A 17,679-nucleotide genomic window follows, 5' to 3' on the forward strand; every position below is an offset into this window, starting at 1 on the left:
GGTTCTGGCATGTCTGGCAGGTGGTTCCGGCGAGTTGAGCAGCTGGTTCCAGCCTGTCCGTCAGGTTAGGGTTAGGGATAGGGTTAGGGTTACGGTTAGGGTTAGGGTTTAGGGTTTGGGGTTAGGGGTTAGGGTTAGGGGTAGGGTTAGGGTTAGGGTTACGGTTGGGTTAGGGTTTAGGGTTAGGCTTAGGGTTAGGGGTTAGGGTTAGGGTTAGGGTTTGGGGATAGGGTTAGGGTTAGGGTTAGGGTTAGGGCCCGGCAGGTGGTTCTGGCGAGCCGAGCAGGTGACTCCGGCGCGCCCGGCAGGTGCTTCCGCTGGGCCCGGCAGGTGGTTCCGGAGAGGCGAGCAGGTGGCTCCGGCGCGCCAGGCAGGTGGTTCCGGCGAGGCGAGCAGGTGGCTCCGGTGCGCTCGGCAGGTGCTTCCGCTGGGCCCGGCTGGTGTTTCCGGCGAGGCGAGCAGGTGGCTCCGGCGCGCTCGGCAGGTGCTTCCGCTGCGCCCGGCAGGTGGTTCCGGCGAGGCGAGCAGGTTGTTCCTGCGTGCTCGGCAGGTGGTTCAGTTGGGTCTGGCAGGTGGTTTCGGTCTGTTCGGGGTGTGGTTCCAGCATCTCAGGCACATGGTTCTGGCACGTCTGAGAGGTGGTTCCGGCTGGCCCAACAGGTGTTTCTGGAGTCTCCGCCAAGTGGTTCTGGCGTAGCTGGCAGGTGATGTTGGCGTGACTGGCAGGTGGTTCCAGCCAGCCCGGCAGGTGTTTCCGGAGTGTTCACCAACTGGCTGTGGCGTAGCCGGCAGGTGATTTTGGCGTGTCCGACAGGTGGTTCTGGCGAGTCGAGCAGGTGCTTCCGGCATGCTCGGCAGGTGCTTCCGGTGTCATTGGCATGTGGTTCTGGCAGGTCTGAGAGGTGGTTCCGGCATGCCTGACAGGTGATTCCGGAGTGTTCGCCAAGCGGTTCTGGCATAGGCGGCAGGTGATTTTGCCATGTCCAGAATGTGGTTCCAGCGAGTCGAACATGTGGTTCCGGCGTGTCCGGCAGGTGTTTCCGGTCTGTCCAGCAGGTGGTTCTGGGGTGTCCGGCATGAGGTTCTGGCACGTCTGAGAGGTGGTTCCGGCCGGCCCGACATGCGTTTCCGGAGTGTCCGCCACGTGGTTCAGGCACGTCTGAGAGGTGGTTCCAGCATGCCCGGCAGGTTTTCCCGGAGAGTCCTCCAAGTGGTTCTGGCGTAGCCCGCAGGTGATTTTGGTGTGTCCGGCAGGTTGTTCCGTTCTGTCCGATAGGTTGTTCCAGCATGTCCAGCACGTGCTTCTGGCACTTCTGAGAGGTGGTTCTGGCATGCCGGGAAGGTTATTCCGGAGTGTCCGGTAAGTGGTTCTGGTGTAGCCGGCAGTTCATTTTGGCGTGTCTGGCACATGGGTCCTGCGAGTCGAGCAGGTGGTTGCGGCGTGCTCGGCAGGTGGTCCAGGCATGTCCGGCAGGTGGTTCCAGTCTGTCCAGGACGTGGTTCCAGCGTGTCCGGCACGTGGTTCTCTTACGTCTGAGAGGTGGTTCCTGCATGCCTGGCAGGTTATTGCGGATTGTCTGCCAGGTGGTTCTCTCATAGCCAGCTGTTGATTTTGGCCTGTCAGGCAGGTGGTTCTGGTGAGTCCAGCAGGTGGCTCCGGCGTGCTCGGCAGGTGGTTCTGGCATGTCTGGCAGGTGGTTCCGGCGAGTTGAGCAGCTGGTTCCAGCCTGTCCGTCAGGTTAGGGTTAGGGATAGGGTTAGGGTTACGGTTAGGGTTAGGGTTTAGGGTTTGGGGTTACGGGTTAGGGTTAGGGGTAGGGTTACGGTTAGGGTTATGGTTGGGTTAGGGTTTAGGGTTAGGCTTAGGGTTAGGGGTTAGGGTTAGGGTTAGGGTTTGGGGATAGGGTTAGGGTTAGGGTTAGGGTTAGGGCCCGGCAGGTGGTTCTGGCGAGCCGAGCAGGTGGCTCCGGCGCGCCCGGCAGGTGCTTCCGCTGGGCCCGGCAGGTGGTTCCGGAGAGGCGAGCAGGTGGCTCCGGCGCGCCGGGCAGGTGGTACCGGCGAGGCGAGCAGGTGGCTCCGGTGCGCTCGGCAGGTGCTTCCGCTGGGCCCGGCTGGTGTTTCCGGCGAGGCGAGCAGGTGGCTCCGGCGCGCTCGGCAGGTGCTTCCGCTGCGCCCGGCAGGTGGTTCCGGCGAGGCGAGCAGGTTGTTCCTGCGTGCTCGGCAGGTGGTTCAGTTGGGTCTGGCAGGTGGTTTCGGTCTGTTCGGGGTGTGGTTCCAGCATCTCAGGCACATGGTTCTGGCACGTCTGAGAGGTGGTTCCGGCTGGCCCAACAGGTGTTTCTGGAGTCTCCGCCAAGTGGTTCTGGCGTAGCTGGCAGGTGATGTTGGCGTGACTGGCAGGTGGTTCCAGCCAGCCCGGCAGGTGTTTCCGGAGTGTTCACCAACTGGCTGTGGCGTAGCCGGCAGGTGATTTTGGCGTGTCCGACAGGTGGTTCTGGCGAGTCGAGCAGGTGCTTCCGGCATGCTCGGCAGGTGCTTCCGGTGTCATTGGCATGTGGTTCTGGCAGGTCTGAGAGGTGGTTCCGGCATGCCTGACAGGTGATTCCGGAGTGTTCGCCAAGCGGTTCTGGCATAGGCGGCAGGTGATTTTGCCATGTCCAGAATGTGGTTCCAGCGAGTCGAACATGTGGTTCCGGCGTGTCCGGCAGGTGTTTCCGGTCTGTCCAGCAGGTGGTTCTGGGGTGTCCGGCATGAGGTTCTGGCACGTCTGAGAGGTGGTTCCGGCCGGCCCGACATGCGTTTCCGGAGTGTCCGCCACGTGGTTCAGGCACGTCTGAGAGGTGGTTCCAGCATGCCCGGCAGGTTTTCCCGGAGAGTCCTCCAAGTGGTTCTGGCGTAGCCCGCAGGTGATTTTGGTGTGTCCGGCAGGTTGTTCCGTTCTGTCCGATAGGTTGTTCCGGCATGTCCAGCACGTGCTTCTGGCACTTCTGAGAGGTGGTTCTGGCATGCCGGGCAGGTTATTCCGGAGTGTCCGGTAAGTGGTTCTGGTGTAGCCGGCAGTTCATTTTGGCGTGTCTGGCACATGGGTCCTGCGAGTCGAGCAGGTGGTTCCGGCGTGCTCGGCAGGTGGTCCAGGCATGTCCGGCAGGTGGTTCCAGTCTGTCCAGGACGTGGTTCCAGCGTGTCCGGCACGTGGTTCTCTTACGTCTGAGAGGTGGTTCCTGCATGCCTGGCAGGTTATTGCGGATTGTCTGCCAGGTGGTTCTCTCATAGCCAGCTGTTGATTTTGGCCTGTCAGGCAGGTGGTTCTGGTGAGTCCAGCAGGTGGCTCCGGCGTGCTCGGCAGGTGGTTCTGGCATGTCTGGCAGGTGGTTCCGGCGAGTTGAGCAGCTGGTTCCAGCCTGTCCGTCAGGTTAGGGTAAGGGATAGGGTTAGGGTTACGGTTAGGGTTAGGGTTTAGGGTTTGGGGTTAGGGGTTAGGGTTAGGGGTAGGGTTAGGGTTAGGGTTACGGTTGGGTTAGGGTTTAGGGTTAGGCTTAGGGTTAGGGGTTAGGGTTAGGGTTAGGGTTTGGGGATAGGGTTAGGGTTAGGGTTAGGGTTAGGGCCCGGCAGGTGGTTCTGGCGAGCCGAGCAGGTGGCTCCGGCGCGCCCGGCAGGTGCTTCCGCTGGGCCCGGCAGGTGGTTCCGGAGAGGCGAGCAGGTGGCTCCGGCGCGCCGGGCAGGTGGTTCTGGCGAGGCGAGCAGGTGGCTCCGGTGCGCTCGGCAGGTGCTTCCGCTGGGCCCGGCTGGTGTTTCCGGCGAGGCGAGCAGGTGGCTCCGGCGCGCTCGGCAGGTGCTTCCGCTGCGCCCGGCAGGTGGTTCCGGCGAGGCGAGCAGGTTGTTCCTGCGTGCTCGGCAGGTGGTTCAGTTGGGTCTGGCAGGTGGTTTCGGTCTGTTCGGGGTGTGGTTCCAGCATCTCAGGCACATGGTTCTGGCACGTCTGAGAGGTGGTTCCGGCTGGCCCAACAGGTGTTTCTGGAGTCTCCGCCAAGTGGTTCTGGCGTAGCTGGCAGGTGATGTTGGCGTGACTGGCAGGTGGTTCCAGCCAGCCCGGCAGGTGTTTCCGGAGTGTTCACCAACTGGCTGTGGCGTAGCCGGCAGGTGATTTTGGCGTGTCCGACAGGTGGTTCTGGCGAGTCGAGCAGGTGCTTCCGGCATGCTCGGCAGGTGCTTCCGGTGTCATTGGCATGTGGTTCTGGCAGGTCTGAGAGGTGGTTCCGGCATGCCTGACAGGTGATTCCGGAGTGTTCGCCAAGCGGTTCTGGCATAGGCGGCAGGTGATTTTGCCATGTCCAGAATGTGGTTCCAGCGAGTCGAACATGTGGTTCCGGCGTGTCCGGCAGGTGTTTCCGGTCTGTCCAGCAGGTGGTTCTGGGGTGTCCGGCATGAGGTTCTGGCACGTCTGAGAGGTGGTTCCGGCCGGCCCGACATGCGTTTCCGGAGTGTCCACCACGTGGTTCAGGCACGTCTGAGAGGTGGTTCCAGCATGCCCGGCAGGTTTTCCCGGAGAGTCCTCCAAGTGGTTCTGGCGTAGCCCGCAGGTGATTTTGGTGTGTCCGGCAGGTTGTTCCGTTCTGTCCGATAGGTTGTTCCGGCATGTCCAGCACGTGCTTCTGGCACTTCTGAGAGGTGGTTCTGGCATGCCGGGCAGGTTATTCCGGAGTGTCCGGTAAGTGGTTCTGGTGTAGCCGGCAGTTCATTTTGGCGTGTCTGGCACATGGGTCCTGCGAGTCGAGCAGGTGGTTCCGGCGTGCTCGGCAGGTGGTCCAGGCATGTCCGGCAGGTGGTTCCAGTCTGTCCAGGACGTGGTTCCAGCGTGTCCGGCACGTGGTTCTCTTACGTCTGAGAGGTGGTTCCTGCATGCCTGGCAGGTTATTGCGGATTGTCTGCCAGGTGGTTCTCTCATAGCCAGCTGTTGATTTTGGCCTGTCAGGCAGGTGGTTCTGGTGAGTCCAGCAGGTGGCTCCGGCGTGCTCGGCAGGTGGTTCTGGCATGTCTGGCAGGTGGTTCCGGCGAGTTGAGCAGCTGGTTCCAGCCTGTCCGTCAGGTTAGGGTTAGGGATAGGGTTAGGGTTACGGTTAGGGTTAGGGTTTAGGGTTTGGGGTTAGGGGTTAGGGTTAGGGGTAGGGTTAGGGTTAGGGTTACGGTTGGGTTAGGGTTTAGGGTTAGGCTTAGGGTTAGGGGTTAGGGTTAGGGTTAGGGTTTGGGGATAGGGTTAGGGTTAGGGTTAGGGTTAGGGCCCGGCAGGTGGTTCTGGCGAACCGAGCAGGTGGCTCCGGCGCGCCCGGCAGGTGCTTCCGCTGGGCCCGGCAGGTGGTTCCGGAGAGGCGAGCAGGTGGCTCCGGCGCGCCGGGCAGGTGGTTCCGGCGAGGCGAGCAGGTGGCTCCGGTGCGCTCGGCAGGTGCTTCCGCTGGGCCCGGCTGGTGTTTCCGGCGAGGCGAGCAGGTGGCTCCGGCGCGCTCGGCAGGTGCTTCCGCTGCGCCCGGCAGGTGGTTCCGGCGAGGCGAGCAGGTTGTTCCTGCGTGCTCGGCAGGTGGTTCAGTTGGGTCTGGCAGGTGGTTTCGGTCTGTTCGGGGTGTGGTTCCAGCATCTCAGGCACATGGTTCTGGCACGTCTGAGAGGTGGTTCCGGCTGGCCCAACAGGTGTTTCTGGAGTCTCCGCCAAGTGGTTCTGGCGTAGCTGGCAGGTGATGTTGGCGTGACTGGCAGGTGGTTCCAGCCAGCCCGGCAGGTGTTTCCGGAGTGTTCACCAACTGGCTGTGGCGTAGCCGGCAGGTGATTTTGGCGTGTCCGACAGGTGGTTCTGGCGAGTCGAGCAGGTGCTTCCGGCATGCTCGGCAGGTGCTTCCGGTGTCATTGGCATGTGGTTCTGGCAGGTCTGAGAGGTGGTTCCGGCATGCCTGACAGGTGATTCCGGAGTGTTCGCCAAGCGGTTCTGGCATAGGCGGCAGGTGATTTTGCCATGTCCAGAATGTGGTTCCAGCGAGTCGAACATGTGGTTCCGGCGTGTCCGGCAGGTGTTTCCGGTCTGTCCAGCAGGTGGTTCTGGGGTGTCCGGCATGAGGTTCTGGCACGTCTGAGAGGTGGTTCCGGCCGGCCCGACATGCGTTTCCGGAGTGTCCGCCACGTGGTTCAGGCACGTCTGAGAGGTGGTTCCAGCATGCCCGGCAGGTTTTCCCGGAGAGTCCTCCAAGTGGTTCTGGCGTAGCCCGCAGGTGATTTTGGTGTGTCCGGCAGGTTGTTCCGTTCTGTCCGATAGGTTGTTCCAGCATGTCCAGCACGTGCTTCTGGCACTTCTGAGAGGTGGTTCTGGCATGCCGGGAAGGTTATTCCGGAGTGTCCGGTAAGTGGTTCTGGTGTAGCCGGCAGTTCATTTTGGCGTGTCTGGCACATGGGTCCTGCGAGTCGAGCAGGTGGTTGCGGCGTGCTCGGCAGGTGGTCCAGGCATGTCCGGCAGGTGGTTCCAGTCTGTCCAGGACGTGGTTCCAGCGTGTCCGGCACGTGGTTCTCTTACGTCTGAGAGGTGGTTCCTGCATGCCTGGCAGGTTATTGCGGATTGTCTGCCAGGTGGTTCTCTCATAGCCAGCTGTTGATTTTGGCCTGTCAGGCAGGTGGTTCTGGTGAGTCCAGCAGGTGGCTCCGGCGTGCTCGGCAGGTGGTTCTGGCATGTCTGGCAGGTGGTTCCGGCGAGTTGAGCAGCTGGTTCCAGCCTGTCCGTCAGGTTAGGGTTAGGGATAGGGTTAGGGTTACGGTTAGGGTTAGGGTTTAGGGTTTGGGGTTACGGGTTAGGGTTAGGGGTAGGGTTACGGTTAGGGTTATGGTTGGGTTAGGGTTTAGGGTTAGGCTTAGGGTTAGGGGTTAGGGTTAGGGTTAGGGTTTGGGGATAGGGTTAGGGTTAGGGTTAGGGTTAGGGCCCGGCAGGTGGTTCTGGCGAGCCGAGCAGGTGGCTCCGGCGCGCCCGGCAGGTGCTTCCGCTGGGCCCGGCAGGTGGTTCCGGAGAGGCGAGCAGGTGGCTCCGGCGCGCCGGGCAGGTGGTACCGGCGAGGCGAGCAGGTGGCTCCGGTGCGCTCGGCAGGTGCTTCCGCTGGGCCCGGCTGGTGTTTCCGGCGAGGCGAGCAGGTGGCTCCGGCGCGCTCGGCAGGTGCTTCCGCTGCGCCCGGCAGGTGGTTCCGGCGAGGCGAGCAGGTTGTTCCTGCGTGCTCGGCAGGTGGTTCAGTTGGGTCTGGCAGGTGGTTTCGGTCTGTTCGGGGTGTGGTTCCAGCATCTCAGGCACATGGTTCTGGCACGTCTGAGAGGTGGTTCCGGCTGGCCCAACAGGTGTTTCTGGAGTCTCCGCCAAGTGGTTCTGGCGTAGCTGGCAGGTGATGTTGGCGTGACTGGCAGGTGGTTCCAGCCAGCCCGGCAGGTGTTTCCGGAGTGTTCACCAACTGGCTGTGGCGTAGCCGGCAGGTGATTTTGGCGTGTCCGACAGGTGGTTCTGGCGAGTCGAGCAGGTGCTTCCGGCATGCTCGGCAGGTGCTTCCGGTGTCATTGGCATGTGGTTCTGGCAGGTCTGAGAGGTGGTTCCGGCATGCCTGACAGGTGATTCCGGAGTGTTCGCCAAGCGGTTCTGGCATAGGCGGCAGGTGATTTTGCCATGTCCAGAATGTGGTTCCAGCGAGTCGAACATGTGGTTCCGGCGTGTCCGGCAGGTGTTTCCGGTCTGTCCAGCAGGTGGTTCTGGGGTGTCCGGCATGAGGTTCTGGCACGTCTGAGAGGTGGTTCCGGCCGGCCCGACATGCGTTTCCGGAGTGTCCGCCACGTGGTTCAGGCACGTCTGAGAGGTGGTTCCAGCATGCCCGGCAGGTTTTCCCGGAGAGTCCTCCAAGTGGTTCTGGCGTAGCCCGCAGGTGATTTTGGTGTGTCCGGCAGGTTGTTCCGTTCTGTCCGATAGGTTGTTCCGGCATGTCCAGCACGTGCTTCTGGCACTTCTGAGAGGTGGTTCTGGCATGCCGGGCAGGTTATTCCGGAGTGTCCGGTAAGTGGTTCTGGTGTAGCCGGCAGTTCATTTTGGCGTGTCTGGCACATGGGTCCTGCGAGTCGAGCAGGTGGTTCCGGCGTGCTCGGCAGGTGGTCCAGGCATGTCCGGCAGGTGGTTCCAGTCTGTCCAGGACGTGGTTCCAGCGTGTCCGGCACGTGGTTCTCTTACGTCTGAGAGGTGGTTCCTGCATGCCTGGCAGGTTATTGCGGATTGTCTGCCAGGTGGTTCTCTCATAGCCAGCTGTTGATTTTGGCCTGTCAGGCAGGTGGTTCTGGTGAGTCCAGCAGGTGGCTCCGGCGTGCTCGGCAGGTGGTTCTGGCATGTCTGGCAGGTGGTTCCGGCGAGTTGAGCAGCTGGTTCCAGCCTGTCCGTCACGTTAGGGTAAGGGATAGGGTTAGGGTTACGGTTAGGGTTAGGGTTTAGGGTTTGGGGTTAGGGGTTAGGGTTAGGGGTAGGGTTAGGGTTAGGGTTACGGTTGGGTTAGGGTTTAGGGTTAGGCTTAGGGTTAGGGGTTAGGGTTAGGGTTAGGGTTTGGGGATAGGGTTAGGGTTAGGGTTAGGGTTAGGGCCCGGCAGGTGGTTCTGGCGAGCCGAGCAGGTGGCTCCGGCGCGCCCGGCAGGTGCTTCCGCTGGGCCCGGCAGGTGGTTCCGGAGAGGCGAGCAGGTGGCTCCGGCGCGCCGGGCAGGTGGTTCTGGCGAGGCGAGCAGGTGGCTCCGGTGCGCTCGGCAGGTGCTTCCGCTGGGCCCGGCTGGTGTTTCCGGCGAGGCGAGCAGGTGGCTCCGGCGCGCTCGGCAGGTGCTTCCGCTGCGCCCGGCAGGTGGTTCCGGCGAGGCGAGCAGGTTGTTCCTGCGTGCTCGGCAGGTGGTTCAGTTGGGTCTGGCAGGTGGTTTCGGTCTGTTCGGGGTGTGGTTCCAGCATCTCAGGCACATGGTTCTGGCACGTCTGAGAGGTGGTTCCGGCTGGCCCAACAGGTGTTTCTGGAGTCTCCGCCAAGTGGTTCTGGCGTAGCTGGCAGGTGATGTTGGCGTGACTGGCAGGTGGTTCCAGCCAGCCCGGCAGGTGTTTCCGGAGTGTTCACCAACTGGCTGTGGCGTAGCCGGCAGGTGATTTTGGCGTGTCCGACAGGTGGTTCTGGCGAGTCGAGCAGGTGCTTCCGGCATGCTCGGCAGGTGCTTCCGGTGTCATTGGCATGTGGTTCTGGCAGGTCTGAGAGGTGGTTCCGGCATGCCTGACAGGTGATTCCGGAGTGTTCGCCAAGCGGTTCTGGCATAGGCGGCAGGTGATTTTGCCATGTCCAGAATGTGGTTCCAGCGAGTCGAACATGTGGTTCCGGCGTGTCCGGCAGGTGTTTCCGGTCTGTCCAGCAGGTGGTTCTGGGGTGTCCGGCATGAGGTTCTGGCACGTCTGAGAGGTGGTTCCGGCCGGCCCGACATGCGTTTCCGGAGTGTCCACCACGTGGTTCAGGCACGTCTGAGAGGTGGTTCCAGCATGCCCGGCAGGTTTTCCCGGAGAGTCCTCCAAGTGGTTCTGGCGTAGCCCGCAGGTGATTTTGGTGTGTCCGGCAGGTTGTTCCGTTCTGTCCGATAGGTTGTTCCGGCATGTCCAGCACGTGCTTCTGGCACTTCTGAGAGGTGGTTCTGGCATGCCGGGCAGGTTATTCCGGAGTGTCCGGTAAGTGGTTCTGGTGTAGCCGGCAGTTCATTTTGGCGTGTCTGGCACATGGGTCCTGCGAGTCGAGCAGGTGGTTCCGGCGTGCTCGGCAGGTGGTCCAGGCATGTCCGGCAGGTGGTTCCAGTCTGTCCAGGACGTGGTTCCAGCGTGTCCGGCACGTGGTTCTCTTACGTCTGAGAGGTGGTTCCTGCATGCCTGGCAGGTTATTGCGGATTGTCTGCCAGGTGGTTCTCTCATAGCCAGCTGTTGATTTTGGCCTGTCAGGCAGGTGGTTCTGGTGAGTCCAGCAGGTGGCTCCGGCGTGCTCGGCAGGTGGTTCTGGCATGTCTGGCAGGTGGTTCCGGCGAGTTGAGCAGCTGGTTCCAGCCTGTCCGTCAGGTTAGGGTTAGGGATAGGGTTAGGGTTACGGTTAGGGTTAGGGTTTAGGGTTTGGGGTTAGGGGTTAGGGTTAGGGGTAGGGTTAGGGTTAGGGTTACGGTTGGGTTAGGGTTTAGGGTTAGGCTTAGGGTTAGGGGTTAGGGTTAGGGTTAGGGTTTGGGGATAGGGTTAGGGTTAGGGTTAGGGTTAGGGCCCGGCAGGTGGTTCTGGCGAACCGAGCAGGTGGCTCCGGCGCGCCCGGCAGGTGCTTCCGCTGGGCCCGGCAGGTGGTTCCGGAGAGGCGAGCAGGTGGCTCCGGCGCGCCGGGCAGGTGGTTCCGGCGAGGCGAGCAGGTGGCTCCGGTGCGCACGGCAGGTGCTTCCGCTGGGCCCGGCTGGTGTTTCCGGCGAGGCGAGCAGGTGGCTCCGGCGCGCTCGGCAGGTGCTTCCGCTGCGCCCGGCAGGTGGTTCCGGCGAGGCGAGCAGGTTGTTCCTGCGTGCTCGGCAGGTGGTTCAGTTGGGTCTGGCAGGTGGTTTCGGTCTGTTCGGGGTGTGGTTCCAGCATCTCAGGCACATGGTTCTGGCACGTCTGAGAGGTGGTTCCGGCTGGCCCAACAGGTGTTTCTGGAGTCTCCGCCAAGTGGTTCTGGCGTAGCTGGCAGGTGATGTTGGCGTGACTGGCAGGTGGTTCCAGCCAGCCCGGCAGGTGTTTCCGGAGTGTTCACCAACTGGCTGTGGCGTAGCCGGCAGGTGATTTTGGCGTGTCCGACAGGTGGTTCTGGCGAGTCGAGCAGGTGCTTCCGGCATGCTCGGCAGGTGCTTCCGGTGTCATTGGCATGTGGTTCTGGCAGGTCTGAGAGGTGGTTCCGGCATGCCTGACAGGTGATTCCGGAGTGTTCGCCAAGCGGTTCTGGCATAGGCGGCAGGTGATTTTGCCATGTCCAGAATGTGGTTCCAGCGAGTCGAACATGTGGTTCCGGCGTGTCCGGCAGGTGTTTCCGGTCTGTCCAGCAGGTGGTTCTGGGGTGTCCGGCATGAGGTTCTGGCACGTCTGAGAGGTGGTTCCGGCCGGCCCGACATGCGTTTCCGGAGTGTCCGCCACGTGGTTCAGGCACGTCTGAGAGGTGGTTCCAGCATGCCCGGCAGGTTTTCCCGGAGAGTCCTCCAAGTGGTTCTGGCGTAGCCCGCAGGTGATTTTGGTGTGTCCGGCAGGTTGTTCCGTTCTGTCCGATAGGTTGTTCCGGCATGTCCAGCACGTGCTTCTGGCACTTCTGAGAGGTGGTTCTGGCATGCCGGGCAGGTTATTCCGGAGTGTCCGGTAAGTGGTTCTGGTGTAGCCGGCAGTTCATTTTGGCGTGTCTGGCACATGGGTCCTGCGAGTCGAGCAGGTGGTTCCGGCGTGCTCGGCAGGTGGTCCAGGCATGTCCGGCAGGTGGTTCCAGTCTGTCCAGGACGTGGTTCCAGCGTGTCCGGCACGTGGTTCTCTTACGTCTGAGAGGTGGTTCCTGCATGCCTGGCAGGTTATTGCGGATTGTCTGCCAGGTGGTTCTCTCATAGCCAGCTGTTGATTTTGGCCTGTCAGGCAGGTGGTTCTGGTGAGTCCAGCAGGTGGCTCCGGCGTGCTCGGCAGGTGGTTCTGGCATGTCTGGCAGGTGGTTCCGGCGAGTTGAGCAGCTGGTTCCAGCCTGTCCGTCAGGTTAGGGTTAGGGATAGGGTTAGGGTTACGGTTAGGGTTAGGGTTTAGGGTTTGGGGTTAGGGGTTAGGGTTAGGGGTAGGGTTAGGGTTAGGGTTACGGTTGGGTTAGGGTTTAGGGTTAGGCTTAGGGTTAGGGGTTAGGGTTAGGGTTAGGGTTTGGGGATAGGGTTAGGGTTAGGGTTAGGGTTAGGGCCCGGCAGGTGGTTCCGGCGAGGCGAGCAGGTGGCTCCGGCGTGCTTGGCACGTGCTTGCGCTGGGCCCGGCAGCTGGTTCCGGCGAGGCGAGCAGGTGGCTCCGGCGCGCTCGGCAGGTGCTTCCGCTGCACCCGGCAGGTGGTTCCGGCGAGGCGAGCAGGTGGCTCCGGCGCGCCCAGCAGGTGGTTCCGGCGAGGCGAGCAGGTGGCTCCGGCGCGCTCGGCAGGTGCTTCCGCTGGGCCAGGCTGGTGTTTCCGTCGAGGCGAGCAGGTGGCTCCGGCGCGCTCGGCAGGTGCTTCCGCTGCGCCCAGCAGGTGGTTCCGGCGAGGCGAGCAGGTTGTTCCTGCGTGCTCGGCAGGTGGTTCAGTTGGGTCTGGCAGGTGGTTTCGGTCTGTTCGGGGTGCGGTTCCAGCATCTCAGGCACATGGTTCTGGCACGTCTGAGAGGTTGTTCCGGCTGGCCCAACAGGTGTTTCTGGAGTCTCCGCCAAGTGGTTCTGGCGTAGCTGGCAGGTGATGTTGGCGTGACTGGCAGGTGGTTCCAGCCAGCCCGGCAGGTGTTTCCGGAGTGTTCACCAACTGGCTGTGGCGTAGCCGGCAGGTGATTTTGGCGTGTCCGACAGGTGGTTCTGGCGAGTCGAGCAGGTGCTTCCGGCATGCTCGGCAGGTGCTTCCGGTGTCATTGGCATGTGGTTCTGGCAGGTCTGAGAGGTGGTTCCGGCATGCCTGACAGGTGATTCCGGAGTGTTCGCCAAGCGGTTCTGGCATAGGCGGCAGGTGATTTTGCCATGTCCAGAATGTGGTTCCAGCGAGTCGAACATGTGGTTCCGGCGTGTCCGGCAGGTGTTTCCGGTCTGTCCAGCAGGTGGTTCTGGGGTGTCCGGCATGAGGTTCTGGCACGTCTGAGAGGTGGTTCCGGCCGGCCCGACATGCGTTTCCGGAGTGTCCGCCACGTGGTTCAGGCACGTCTGAGAGGTGGTTCCAGCATGCCCGGCAGGTTTTCCCGGAGAGTCCTCCAAGTGGTTCTGGCGTAGCCCGCAGGTGATTTTGGTGTGTCCGGCAGGTTGTTCCGTTCTGTCCGATAGGTTGTTCCGGCATGTCCAGCACGTGCTTCTGGCACTTCTGAGAGGTGGTTCTGGCATGCCGGGCAGGTTATTCCGGAGTGTCCGGTAAGTGGTTCTGGTGTAGCCGGCAGTTCATTTTGGCGTGTCTGGCACATGGGTCCTGCGAGTCGAGCAGGTGGTTGCGGCGTGCTCGGCAGGTGGTCCAGGCATGTCCGGCAGGTGGTTCCAGTCTGTCCAGGACGTGGTTCCAGCGTGTCCGGCACGTGGTTCTCTTACGTCTGAGAGGTGGTTCCTGCATGCCTGGCAGGTTATTGCGGATTGTCTGCCAGGTGGTTCTCTCATAGCCAGCTGTTGATTTGGGCCTGTCAGGCAGGTGGTTCTGGTGAGTCCAGCAGGTGGCTCCGGCGTGCTCGGCAGGTGGTTCTGGCATGTCTGGCAGGTGGTTCCGGCGAGTTGAGCATCTGGTTCCAGCCTGTCCGTCAGGTTAGGGTTAGGGATAGGGTTAGGGTTACGGTTAGGGTTAGGGTTTAGGGTTTGGGGTTAGGGGTTAGGGTTAGGGGTAGGGTTAGGGTTAGGGTTACGGTTGGGTTAGGGTTTAGGGTTAGGCTTAGGGTTAGGGGTTAGGGTTAGGGTTAGGGTTTGGGGATAGGGTTAGGGTTAGGGTTAGGGTTAGGGCCCGGCAGGTGGTTCCGGCGAGGCGAGCAGGTGGCTCCGGCGTGCTTGGCACGTGCTTGCGCTGGGCCCGGCAGCTGGTTCCGGCGAGGCGAGCAGGTGGCTCCGGCGCGCTCGGCAGGTGCTTCCGCTGCACCCGGCAGGTGGTTCCGGCGAGGCGAGCAGGTGGCTCCGGCGCGCCCAGCAGGTGGTTCCGGCGAGGCGAGCAGGTGGCTCCGGCGCGCTCGGCAGGTGCTTCCGCTGGGCCAGGCTGGTGTTTCCGTCGAGGCGAGCAGGTGGCTCCGGCGCGCTCGGCAGGTGCTTCCGCTGCGCCCAGCAGGTGGTTCCGGCGAGGCGAGCAGGTTGTTCCTGCGTGCTCGGCAGGTGGTTCAGTTGGGTCTGGCAGGTGGTTTCGGTCTGTTCGGGGTGCGGTTCCAGCATCTCAGGCACATGGTTCTGGCACGTCTGAGAGGTTGTTCCGGCTGGCCCAACAGGTGTTTCTGGAGTCTCCGCCAAGTGGTTCTAGCGTAGCTGGCAGGTGATGTTGGCGTGACTGGCAGGTGGTTCCAGCCAGCCCGGCAGGTGTTTCCGGAGTGTTCACCAACTGGCTGTGGCGTAGCCGGCAGGTGATTTTGGCGTGTCCGACAGGTGGTTCTGGCGAGTCGAGCAGGTGCTTCCGGCATGCTCGGCAGGTGCTTCCGGTGTCATTGGCATGTGCTTCTGGCAGGTCTGAGAGGTGGTTCCGGCATGCCTGACAGGTGATTCCGGAGTGTTCGCCAAGCGGTTCTGGCATAGGCGGCAGGTGATTTTGCCATGTCCAGAATGTGGTTCCAGCGAGTCGAACATGTGGTTCCGGCGTGTCCGGCAGGTGTTTCCGGTCTGTCCAGCAGGTGGTTCTGGGGTGTCCGGCATGAGGTTCTGGCACGTCTGAGAGGTGGTTCCGGCCGGCCCGACATGCGTTTCCGGAGTGTCCGCCACGTGGTTCAGGCACGTCTGAGAGGTGGTTCCAGCATGCCCGGCAGGTTTTCCCGGAGAGTCCTCCAAGTGGTTCTGGCGTAGCCCGCAGGTGATTTTGGTGTGTCCGGCAGGTTGTTCCGTTCTGTCCGATAGGTTGTTCCGGCATGTCCAGCACGTGCTTCTGGCACTTCTGAGAGGTGGTTCTGGCATGCCGGGCAGGTTATTCCGGAGTGTCCGGTAAGTGGTTCTGGTGTAGCCGGCAGTTCATTTTGGCGTGTCTGGCACATGGGTCCTGCGAGTCGAGCAGGTGGTTGCGGCGTGCTCGGCAGGTGGTCCAGGCATGTCCGGCAGGTGGTTCCAGTCTGTCCAGGACGTGGTTCCAGCGTGTCCGGCACGTGGTTCTCTTACGTCTGAGAGGTGGTTCCTGCATGCCTGGCAGGTTATTGCGGATTGTCTGCCAGGTGGTTCTCTCATAGCCAGCTGTTGATTTTGGCCTGTCAGGCAGGTGGTTCTGGTGAGTCCAGCAGGTGGCTCCGGCGTGCTCGGCAGGTGGTTCTGGCATGTCTGGCAGGTGGTTCCGGCGAGTTGAGCAGCTGGTTCCAGCCTGTCCGTCAGGTTAGGGTTAGGGATAGGGTTAGGGTTACGGTTAGGGTTAGGGTTTAGGGTTTGGGGTTACGGGTTAGGGTTAGGGGTAGGGTTAGGGTTAGGGTTACGGTTGGGTTAGGGTTTAGGATTAGGCTTAGGGTTAGGGGTTAGGGTTAGGGTTAGGGTTTGGGGATAGGGTTAGGGTTAGGGTTAGGGTTAGGGCCCGGCAGGTGGTTCTGGCGAGCCGAGCAGGTGGCTCCGGCGCGCCCGGCAGGTGCTTCCGCTGGGCCCGGCAGGTGGTTCCGGAGAGGCGAGCAGGTGGCTCCGGCGCGCCAGGCAGGTGGTTCCGGCGAGGCGAGCAGGTGGCTCCGGTGCGCTCGGCAGGTGCTTCCGCTGGGCCCGGCTGGTGTTTCCGGCGAGGCGAGCAGGTGGCTCCGGCGCGCTCGGCAGGTGCTTCCGCTGCGCCCGGCAGGTGGTTCCGGCGAGGCGAGCAGGTTGTTCCTGCGTGCTCGGCAGGTGGTTCAGTTGGGTCTGGCAGGTGGTTTCGGTCTGTTCGGGGTGTGGTTCCAGCATCTCAGGCACATGGTTCTGGCACGTCTGAGAGGTGGTTCCGGCTGGCCCAACAGGTGTTTCTGGAGTCTCCGCCAAGTGGTTCTGGCGTAGCTGGCAGGTGATGTTGGCGTGACTGGCAGGTGGTTCCAGCCAGCCCGGCAGGTGTTTCCGGAGTGTTCACCAACTGGCTGTGGCGTAGCCGGCAGGTGATTTTGGCGTGTCCGACAGGTGGTTCTGGCGAGTCGAGCAGGTGCTTCCGGCATGCTCGGCAGGTGCTTCCGGTGTCATTGGCATGTGGTTCTGGCAGGTCTGAGAGGTGGTTCCGGCATGCCTGACAGGTGATTCCGGAGTGTTCGCCAAGCGGTTCTGGCATAGGCGGCAGGTGATTTTGCCATGTCCAGAATGTGGTTCCAGCGAGTCGAACATGTGGTTCCGGCGTGTCCGGCAGGTGTTTCCGGTCTGTCCAGCAGGTGGTTCTGGGGTGTCCGGCATGAGGTTCTGGCACGTCTGAGAGGTGGTTCCGGCCGGCCCGACATGCGTTTCCGGAGTGTCCGCCACGTGGTTCAGGCACGTCTGAGAAGTGGTTCCAGCATGCCCGGCAGGTTTTCCCGGAGAGTCCTCCAAGTGGTTCTGGCGTAGCCCGCAGGTGATTTTGGTGTGTCCGGCAGGTTGTTCCGTTCTGTCCGATAGGTTGTTCCGGCATGTCCAGCACGTGCTTCTGGCACTTCTGAGAGGTGGTTCTGGCATGCCGGGCAGGTTATTCCGGAGTGTCCGGTAAGTGGTTCTGGTGTAGCCGGCAGTTCATTTTGGCGTGTCTGGCACATGGGTCCTGCGAGTCGAGCAGGTGGTTGCGGCGTGCTCGGCAGGTGGTCCAGGCATGTCCGGCAGGTGGTTCCAGTCTGTCCAGGACGTGGTTCCAGCGTGTCCGGCACGTGGTTCTCTTACGTCTGAGAGGTGGTTCCTGCATGCCTGGCAGGTTATTGCGGATTGTCTGCCAGGTGGTTCTCTCATAGCCAGCTGTTGATTTTGGCCTGTCAGGCAGGTGGTTCTGGTGAGTCCAGCAGGTGGCTCCGGCGTGCTCGGCAGGTGGTTCTGGCATGTCTGGCAGGTGGTTCCGGCGAGTTGAGCAGCTGGTTCCAGCCTGTCCGTCAGGTTAGGGTTAGGGATAGGGTTAGGGTTACGGTTAGGGTTAGGGTTTAGGGTTTGGGGTTAGGGGTTAGGGTTAGGGGTAGGGTTAGGGTTAGGGTTACGGTTGGGTTAGGGTTTAGGGTTAGGCTTAGGGTTAGGGGTTAGGGTTAGGGTTAGGGTTTGGGGATAGGGTTAGGGTTGGGGTTAGGGTTAGGGCCCGGCAGGTGGTTCTGGCGAACCGAGCAGGTGGCTCCGGCGCGCCCGGCAGGTGCTTCCGCTGGGCCCGGCAGGTGGTTCCGGAGAGGCGAGCAGGTGGCTCCGGCGCGCCGGGCAGGTGGTTCCGGCGAGGCGAGCAGGTGGCTCCGGTGCGCACGGCAGGTGCTTCCGCTGGGCCCGGCTGGTGTTTCCGGCGAGGCGAGCAGGTGGCTCCGGCGCGCTCGGCAGGTGCTTCCGCTGCGCCCGGCAGGTGGTTCCGGCGAGGCGAGCAGGTTGTTCCTGCGTGCTCGGCAGGTGGTTCAGTTGGGTCTGGCAGGTGGTTTCGGTCTGTTCGGGGTGTGGTTCCAGCATCTCAGGCACATGGTTCTGGCACGTCTGAGAGGTGGTTCCGGCTGGCCCAACAGGTGTTTCTGGAGTCTCCGCCAAGTGGTTCTGGCGTAGCTGGCAGGTGATGTTGGCGTGACTGGCAGGTGGTTCCAGCCAGCCCGGCAGGTGTTTCCGGAGTGTTCACCAACTGGCTGTGGCGTAGCCGGCAGGTGATTTTGGCGTGT

The sequence above is a fragment of the Equus asinus genome, chromosome 18, assembly GCF_041296235.1.
Source record: "Equus asinus isolate D_3611 breed Donkey chromosome 18, EquAss-T2T_v2, whole genome shotgun sequence".
Classification (NCBI taxonomy): Eukaryota; Metazoa; Chordata; class Mammalia; order Perissodactyla; family Equidae; genus Equus; species Equus asinus.